Source organism: Myotis daubentonii, chromosome X, assembly GCF_963259705.1.
Source record: "Myotis daubentonii chromosome X, mMyoDau2.1, whole genome shotgun sequence".
Taxonomy (NCBI): domain Eukaryota; kingdom Metazoa; phylum Chordata; class Mammalia; order Chiroptera; family Vespertilionidae; genus Myotis; species Myotis daubentonii.
Genome location: NC_081861.1, coordinates 97,651,459 through 97,661,480, shown reverse-complemented (window position 1 = coordinate 97,661,480; position 10,022 = coordinate 97,651,459). Strand labels below are relative to the sequence as shown.

General features: G+C 42.7%; 2 pseudogenes; one reads left to right on the top strand and one right to left on the bottom strand.

Moving 5' to 3' along the window:
* Nucleotides 1–3,020: 3,020 nt before the first annotated feature.
* Nucleotides 3,021–4,116, top strand: LOC132223566 (transmembrane protein CCDC163-like; annotated as a pseudogene).
* A 2,686-nt stretch (nt 4,117–6,802) lies between these two features.
* On the bottom strand, nt 6,803–7,425 carry LOC132224221 (ferritin light chain-like; annotated as a pseudogene).
* Between the last annotated feature and the right edge of the window lie 2,597 nt (nt 7,426–10,022).

Here is a 10,022-nt window from a genome sequence, read left to right as displayed (position 1 = left end):
AGAAGAAGAAGAAGAAGAAGAAGAAGAAGAAGAAGAAGAAGAAGAAGGAGGAGGAGGAGAGGAAGGAGGAGGAGGAGGAGGAAAAAGGAGGAGGAGAAGGAGTAGGAGAAGGAGAAGGAGAAGGAGAAGGAGAAGGAGAGGAAGGAGGAGAGGAAGAAGGAGAGGAAGAAGGAGAAGGAGAAGGAGAGGAAGGAGGAGAGGAGAGGAAGGAAGAAGGAGAGGAAGAAGGAGAAGAAGAAGGAGGAGGAGAAGAAGAAGAAGAAGAAGAAGAAGAAGAAGAAGAAGAAGAAGAAGAAGAAGAAGAAGAAGAAGAAGAAGGAGGAGGAGGAGGAGGAGGAGGAGGAGGAGGAGGAGGAGGAGGAGGAGGAGAAGAAGAAGTAGTAGGAGGAGGAGGAGGAGGAGGAGGGAAATGGGGAGGGGGAGGAGAAGGAGGAGGAGAAGGAGAAAGGAGGAGGAGAAATATGAACAATAAAATGGCAGCAAATAAATATCTATCAATAATTGTATCTAAAAATCACAATAAACAAACAAGAAATCTAATGAATAAAAAACACCTGGTGAATAAAATAAAATCAGAGCCTGGTGGACGTCGCTCAGAGGTTGACTGTCAACCTATGCACCAGGAGGTCACGGTTTGATTCCTCCTGGTAAGGGCACAGGCCCGGTTTGCAGGTTCAATCTCCAGTAGGGAGTGTGCAAGAAGCAGCTAATCAATTATTTTCTCTCATCATTAATGTTTCTATCTCTCTCTCCCTCTCCATTCCTATATGAAACAAAAAAAAATTAAAAAATAGGATCAGAGGCATGGAAGCATGGAACAGACTGAGGAATCTCAGAGGGAATGGGGGGAGAGGAGCAGAAAGAGATTAACCAAAGACCTTACCTATGGACATTGACAGTAGGGTGGTAAAAGTCTGGGATGGGGTAGAAACTGGGTGGAGGGAGGCAATGGAAGGGGAAAGGGAGACATCTGTAATACTCTCAATAGTAAAGATTTTCGGAGAAACCAAGATGGCGGCATAGGTTAACGCCGGAGTTTGCTGCTTTGAACAACTACTTCAAAAGTGAAACTAAAACACGGAACAGACATCACCCAGAAACACAGGAATGCTGGCTGAGTGGAAGTCCTACAACTAGGAGGAAAGAGAAACGCATACGGACACTCAGAGGAGGCGCAGTGCTGAAGTCAAATTCTGAGGTGCGGAGTGCGTGGAGCGGGCTGGCGGCGGAGGGCGCGGTTGTTGTTTTCAATCGGGAGGGAGTCGCAGACTCTGAGCACCAGATCCGGGCGAGTCTTTAGGGACCCAGGCTCAAACGGGAGAAGTGGACTGTCTGGCTTCGGTCAGAGCGAGGGCAGCTTTCTCTCCGAGCTTTGCAGCGGGTGCTGGGACTCAGAGAGGCAGAGCCCCTGGGGACAGGACTGAGAGCCGCCATAACTGCTCTCTCCGGCCCACCCTGTTGATCCTGTGCGACCTGCCCCGCCCAAGCCCTGCACAGAGGCATTTGCCAGATAGCCTCAGGCAAAGGCTAGATTAGCACCTCCCTAGAGGACAGAAGTTCTCTCACTGCTGACACAGCTGATTCTCATAGCCACTTGGCCTGGAGGTCAAACCCTCCCTGGAATTAGCTACAACAATCAAGATTTATCTATAAGACTCCAAACAAAGACCACTAGGGGGTGCACCAAGGAAGCATAACAAAATGCGGAGACAAAGAAACAGGACAAAATTGTCAATGGAAGAAATAGAGTTCAGAACCACACTTTTAAGGTCTCTCAAGAACTGTTTAGAAGCTGCCGATAAACTTAATGAGATCTACACGAAAACTAATAAGACCCTCGATCTTATATTGGGGAACCAACTAGAAATTAAGCACACACGGACTGAAATAACGAATATTATACAGACGCCCGACAGCAGACCAGAGGAGCGCAAGAATCAAGTCAATGATTTGAAATGTGAGGAAGCAAAAAACATCCAACCGGAAAAGCAAAATGAAAAAAGAATCCAAAAATGCGAGGATAGTGTAAGGAGCCTCTGGGACAGCTTCAAGCGTACCAACATCAGAATTATAGGGGTGCCAGAAGATGAGAGAGACCAAGGTATTGAAAACCTATTTGAAGAAATAATGACAGAAAACTTCCCCCACCTGGTGAAAGAAATGGACTTACAGGTCCAAGAAGCGCGGAGAACCCCAAACAAAAGGAATCCAAAGAGGACCACACCAAGGCACATCATCATTAAAATGCCAAGAGCAAAAGATAAAGAGAGAATCTTAAAAACACCAAGAGAAAGAAACTCAGTTACCTACAAGGGAATACCCATACGACTGTCAGCTGATTTCTCAACAGAAACTTTGCAGGCCAGAAGGGAGTGGCAAGAAATATTCAAAGTGATGAATACCAAGAACCTACAACCAAGATTACTTTATCCAGCAAAGCTATCATTCAGAACTGAAGGTCAGATAAAGAGCTTCACAGATAAGGAAAAGCTAAAGGAGTTCATCACCACCAAACCAGGATTATATGAAATGCTGAAAGGTATCCTTTAAGAAGAGGAAGAGGAAGAAAAAGGTAAAGATACAAATTATGAACAACAAATATGCATCTATCAACAAGTGAATCTAAGAATCAAGTGAATAAATAATCTGATGAACAGAATGAACTGTTGATTATAATAGAATCAGGGACATAGAAAGGGAATGGACTGACTATTCTTGGGGGGGAAAGGGGTGTGGGAGATGTGGGAAGAGACTGGACAAAAATAGTGCACCTATGGATGAGGACAGTGGATGGGGAGTGAGGGCGGAGGGTGGGGCGGAAACTGGGAGGAGGGGAGTTATGGGGGGGAAAAAAGGAACAAATGTAATAATCTGAACAATAAAGATTTAATAAAATAAAATAAAAATAAATTAATTAATTAAAAAAAAATAGTAAAGATTTTCGAGTAGCTGGCATAGGTTCAGCGTGATGGTGCCAGTATCCTACGTCTGGGAAGGTCTTAACCAAGATTCAGCGCCTTAAACTTCCTCCAAATATGTGAATATCAAGGTATCCGGCTTTCCCCCCAGTTCCCCAAGTACACCTCTCCCCTGACTAATCCCAGAGGTGTAGTTTTGGTCTGATATTGCATCCCTGCCCCTAGTATTCCCCCTTTCAATTTGACATTGTAGCTTTTCCTGGGTTGTGCTTCGGTTGTTCTGTGCTGGGAGAGCAAGGGCGCAAGACACCAGGGAGGCACACCCCATGCTATAGGCTGTATGAACCTGAGCTGGTCTGAGCAGCTTGAGGCACTTCTCAATGCTACTGACGGAAATGTGGCCAGGACTCAGCAGTGGTTGTATCCCCTTGGTGTCTCTGCTGCAGCAGGAGATCTGACTGGGACCTGGATTCCCCCTAATCACTTGCTTCCCCAATCAGGAGCCCACGTTCAACAGCCTTGAGCTCTAGAGACTCCTATTGCTCCAGAAAGGCTAAATTGTGCTGAGGTCTATAGGACATCTTCTCTCTGGGATGAAGTTACTATTCTTAGATTCCCAGCCTCGATCCCAGGGTCAGCATCACTAAAGTTGCTGCAGGGGGCCCAGAGCAGAAGGCTCTTCTCCTGGAGCAATGCCTGGACCTGCTGAGAAGGGAACTGAGGGGCCTTCGAAGCCAGGTGTAGGAACAGACTCAAGCCCAAATACAAGCAGGACCGCAAAAGTGCAGTGTTACCAGTGGCCTTCACCAAGAGCTGCAGAATGAGAAGCAACTGCTATGGGAGGAGTCAGAGGTTCTGAGAGAGGAACTAAAGTTGCTGTGGGACCAGCTGACCCAGCATTAGGAGTTGATGCTGAAACTGATGGCTGAGGGGCAACAAGTTCAGGCCCACAGCTGGAAGGACCTCTGTTCACGTCCTAGAGTCAAAGCTAGCCCTGACTTCCATCTTTACCATGTCTCTCTCTTCATTTAGCTCTGAAGTCAGTCATCAGGCAGTAACAGTAGCTGGGAACTTATAAAGAAGCTAGATATCCAGAAGAGCACCCTTTCTAACCTGGGACCCAGAAACTTTCAGCTACCGGTCCAGAGCCTTGAGCAGGAGGACCTATTTTTTATGCCTCCAAGATACTCCTGAGTGACCTGTAAAGAGTTGTAAGAGTAGTAGAATAAAGTCTTTGCTCACCTTCCCCTCCAAGGCCCGGTTTTTAGGCTCCCTGCCCCTACCTTCTTGATTTAGCTGGTATCTGCCCTCCCTACTGAGGCTTGTCACTGCCTGCCTACCTGCCCACCAACTGCAGTAACATGGCTAACCCTCCCTGATGTGTTTTCTGTGAATCAGCACCCATATGGGATAGACTTAGCTGTACCTTTTCTTCCTCCTGTAACATGACCACTTTCTACCAACTCTCTCTTGGAAATCCATGTTCATAGACATTTAAATCTGTACCTTCTGAATTTAAACCCTGTGCTCAGTAGAACTTGGAAGGAGGTGGGAGCTCTCATTCTGATGGGAGAGGTCGGACAATGCTCTGGGGCAGTACTGCTGTGAGGATACAGAGGAGGACGAGACATTCTAGTGGGCCCTGGACTGTAATAGGAGGCTTTCTCTCCTTCTCTCCACTTCTGCTCTTGAGGCTTACTCCAGCCCTTCCACACCTCTTCATCCTTAAGCAATCCAAGATACACTTCTGTAGCAGTCTACTCCCTGGTCTCCTTTCAATCTCTCTGGCTCTAATCCAATGGTTTACAATATTTTTTACTGTGACCTCCAGTAAGATATAGGTTACATTATAAAAGGCGAAAGATTTATGCGATCTGAAGAGAAACCAGAGTATAGGTTACATTATAGCTTAGTAAATATAAATGTATATATTTATTAACTGAAACAAATCTAATGATTCAATACTTATGCATACTAGGAGTGATGCCCTCTGATATTTTCTATTATATTAAAAAATGTTTTGTGGCAAAAAATAAAAATTTTCTAAAATAAATAAATTAATAAATTACATTGGATTACTGGTTTCAAGATGTAAAACACAGGCTTAGCTCAAGAAATAAACATTTATCATATAGATACACATAGTAAGTATGGGGGAGGAACAAACTTTCTTCTATCCTCCTGGTTTTTCTGTCTGGTCTAATAATCAAATAGACATGAGACAGATCAGCAAGAGAACATAACCAAATTTAATACATACATATGTATGGGAACCCCACATATATGAGAGATCTCAGACCCCACATGCATGAGAGGTTTAGAGATGGATAGTGGGACTCAGGTATATAAGACATCCCCAGCTAAAGACAATGAGGTCATGCACCTTTGTGGTCTTGAAAGGGTCATTGCAGGATGATAATAAGAGCAGATATTTAATAAATAAAAGATTGCTCTGCTATATAGGTGGGTCAAAAAGACATTGTGGCTGAAGGTGTCTTATTATAAGCCAGGCCCCTTATTCAAGTTTTCTACGTAGTGAAAGGGAGAGACAGAAGTTTCTCTGGAGCCCAAGGCCAAAGTTTCCTTTAGCTCAAAACAATCCACATACCAGAGACACATCCTGGGGTGACTTATCTTGAATCCCCACAGTTCTGTCCTCCGAACCTTCCCTAGAAGTTTTACACTACAGAAGCTGGACTGATAGATCATGCAATAATTAAACCAGTCTCAGTCCTGAGAAAAGTTCTTTAGTTCAGTTAAAGTTGTGTCTCATCTTGGAAGATGGTGATACAAAGTTAAGCCTCTGATGCAAACAATCAGGTATATAGTAAAAGGCATCACTATGGAACAAGAGAAAAACAAAGGTTGATGATCAGAACAGACTATAATCCCAGTTTCTGAGTTCTGAAAGCAGGCACTTGACAGTTTCTAGAGGCCCACCTCGATTCACCTTCACATGGAGTGAAGGCACGCAGAGAGAGTCTGATAGATTCTCCTGGCCTGCCCCTTGAATGATTCTGGCAATCTTTCTGCAACAGGCATGACGATTGTCCATAGATGACCCTTGTGGTGATTTCTCTAACATCTACATCAACTTGTCACACTTTAAAAAAATTATCTTCATTGTTGAAAGTATTACAGATGTCCTCCTTTTTCTCCTTTGATCCCTTCTAGACCACACACCCCTCTGCCCCCACCCTCCCAGTCCCATCAGGAGGCCTTCACCACACTGTTGCCTGTGTCCCTGGGTTATCCCTGGTTTATGCATGCATGCATGCATACAAGTTCTTTGGTTTAATCTCTTCCCACACAACTTGTCCCACTTTGGCTTGCATGGCCTTGGGAACAAGGGCAGTTTTAGTTCTCAATGGTTCCAAGTCAAAAGATGAAAAACTAAAAATGTTAGTTTAGAGGTTTTCAGCGAAATGTTTTTGAAAAGTAGAAAACTTCAGGATCCAGTCCCATTCATTGGTAGAAATCTTAAAAACAATAAATATACAAACTCAAAAGATAATGAAGACCCTTAGAATCGAATATCTACAAGGGTATGTTATAATTTGTATTGAGACTTTTTCTCTCTAAAATCACCCTCATTTTTTGTCAAAGATAACCAAATTAGGGCTAATTCACTAGTTATTTGTATAAAGCCAAAAAGAATAGTGATTAACCACACAGGCTTATTATTTATTTATTTATTTATTTATTTATTTATTTATTTATTTTGCTGCAAAAAGCTTTATTGTTTGCATTTGGTTCAATGCATAGGAGAGGGCTTCAGGGTGGTTAAAAGAATGGCTAGTAATTTCAGAGAAAGGCTCAGGCAAAAGCCAGACACCAGGGAAATGCAGAGCGGCTTCTCAAAGGCCTCTGAGCTCCAAAGGCTCCTAGTCATGTTTGAGGGTGAGCCTTTCGAAGAGTTAGTCAACTAGCCCAGCCTAGGGGCCAGCCAGCCTGTGGAGGTTAGTAAGGTGGTTGCCCATCTTTTTGACGAGTGAACCTCATCTAGGAAGTGGTTCTCCAGGAATTCACAGAGATGATGTTCTGCATGGGTAGAACCCCAGGCATGCAACTCCAAAAGGGCCTAGTTCAGGTTCCTCTCCAAGGTCATGGTGGCTTCCATGGTGTTGTTTTGTCCCATTCATCTTGGGAAGACTTCAGCATGTCCTGGAAAAGAATTTGGCCACCATGCTGGTTTTGCAATTTTAAGAGATGCTCAGGGCCCTCACACTTCTCCACCAACTCTCAGAAGAAGTGGCCCACTCCCTCAAGATCCACATTATCCCAGTCAAAATAGAAGTCCAGAGGGAGGGAGGTATAGGAGGGCCCCAGATGAAAGTTGGTGAGGTGGTTGACTGTAGCATCCACCTTGGTTGAATAATTCTGCAGAATTTGGGAGCTCATGGTTGTTTGGCAACAAGGAGTTAAGGTAAAAACAAACAAACAACCAAAAATTGTGTGTTGGTTGGTCTAGGAAGTGGTTCTGAAAGTAGTGACTGGATAAGACACTGGAAAGTGGCCAGAGGCTGGAAGAAGGGGTGTTCCTGGGTCAATTCCATCCAAACACTGTTGAAGCAAGAGTCATATAAGGGACGCTGAGAGCACTATCCACACAGGCTCTTTTAAATCAACTTTTCTGGAATTTTTTCATCAAGAGTCTTCAGACTGAACCTTAAAAGGTCTCCTCAGGCCTGAAAAGCCAAAGCAAAGACTTGCTAACAGATGTTGTTCCCAATACCTACAGATTTGGGTAGATTCCTCTCTTCTTGCAGTTCCCAAAACATCCTGAGGTTCCTGCAATTGCCAAGAAGTGACATTCTTTACTAGCATAGTAAAGCTGCTGGTAACCAGGTGAGCAAGCTACCAGGCCAATAATTTTGAGATTTTTTTTTGGCTTCCATACATCACTCTTCATGCCTTAAAGTCTATGCATCTCTCTCAAATATGACATTCCAGTCAAAGCCTTAGTAATAAAACCAGTTTCCAATTCTGTCCTGTTATATAGAGACGTTATATCACATTCATATCAGACTTACACAAACAAGCATGTTGCCATGAAGATAATAATACTCAGTCACTGAGAGGGTCCTAATTCTGGAGGAATCAGGTAGAAAGAAGAAATGAATGTTTCAGTTATGCTTACAATGGCAATTTTTTTAAGATATATATAGTTTGTTTAATTAGCCCTTTATTGATAAACATTCAAGTCGTTTCCAATCTTTTGTTATTCCAACCAATGATTTAATAAATAATCTTGAGTATAAATTGTTTTAACAAACTGCTAAGTCATAGGTAGTTTAAGAGAAACAAGTTTCCTCTCATCTGAAAAAAAAAAGTTTTTAAAAACCAGGAAACGAAATAGTCATAAACATTTTAACCATTTTTACCAGTTCATTTTGTCCTATGCAATTAGACTTGTTCTTCTTGATCCAGATGTTTTTCCCCTTAGTTCTCTTGACCTTGCTGATATTTGAGGGTGACTGGGTTGGTGATTATTCCAAGAAGATTTCAGGGCTATCCCTCAAGGCTCACATGATTTGCTCAGTTTGATATAGGTGTCTCGATCACTAGAGATTGTGGAAGGTATACCCCAAGTGGGAAACAATTCCTTTGTCACTATGAGAGTATGAGACTCATGTGCCACAATCTGATGCACATGTTCTTTTGTTTTAGTGTGTCCCTCAGTTTTGGTGATAGACACCTGATGTCAGGACATCTCAGATTTCCAGCAGTTTCACATAATTTCTGGAACACTTATTACATATACTTATATAAATACAACATAAAGAAGGATCAGTGTTATTTCGACTTTTAAATATGTTTTAATTGATTTTTAGAGAGAGAGGAAAGGAGGGAGGGAGAGATGAACATAATCAATAAACTGCCTCCTGCATGCCCCCTATTGGGGATTGAGCCCACAACCCTGGCATCACCCTGACCAGGAATCCGACAAGTGAACTCTTGGTTTCTGGGACAACACCCAACCTCTAAGCCACATCAGCCTGACTGTTATTTCTTATTTGTCAATGCTTCCCAGGTAATATCAACACACCAAAATAAACCTAACTAGTTTATTTTTTTCCAATTTATTCTGTTATTTTATTTTATTAATTTATTTATTAAAATAGTGGGGGTGACATTGGTCAACATGAACATATAGGATTCATGTGTGGAATTCTATGTTACAAAAATCTGTATATTGCACCATGTGCCCACCACCCAAATTCAAATATTCTCCTGTCACCTCACATTAGGACCCCTTTCTCCCCCCACCACCTTTCCTCTAGCAACCACCACACTGCTCTTTGTGTTCATAAATTTCAGTTTTATATCCCATATGAGTGAAATTATATGGTTCTTAGCTTTTTCTGACTTATTTCACTTAGCCTCATGTTCTCAAGGTCCATCCATGCTGTAGCAAATGGCACTATTTCATCCTTTCTTATGGCCGAGTAGTATTCTATTGTGTATATGTACCACATCTTCTTTATGCAGTCATCTATCATGGGACACTTTGGTTGTTTCCATGTCTTGGCCACCATGAATAATGCTGCAATGATCACAGGGGTGCATATATATTTGTGAATAAATAATTTTGAGTTTTTATGGTGTATACTCAGGAATGGGGTTGCTGGATCATATTGTAGCTCTATTCTTAATTTTTTGAGGAATCACCAGACTGCTTTCCACAGTGGTTGTACCAGTCTACATTCCCACCAGCAGTGAATGAGGGTTCCCTTTTTTCTACAACTTCTCCAATACTTGTTATTGCTTGTCTTATTGATAATGGCCACTCTAACAGGTGTAAGATGGTATCTCGTTGTAGTTTTAATTTGCATTTCCCTAATTGCCAGTGAGGTTGAACATCTTTTCATATATCTAATGGCTTCTTGGGAGAGGTGTATTTTCAGGTCCTCTGCCCACTTTTTTTTTTATTATTGATTTCAAAGAGGAAGGGAGAGGGAGAGAGAGATAGAAACATCAATGATGAGAGAGACTCATTGATTGGCTGCCTCCTGCACACCTCTACTGGGGATAGAGCCCGCAACACAGGCATGTGTCATTGACTGTAATCGAACCCGGCACCCTTCAATCGGCAGGCCGATG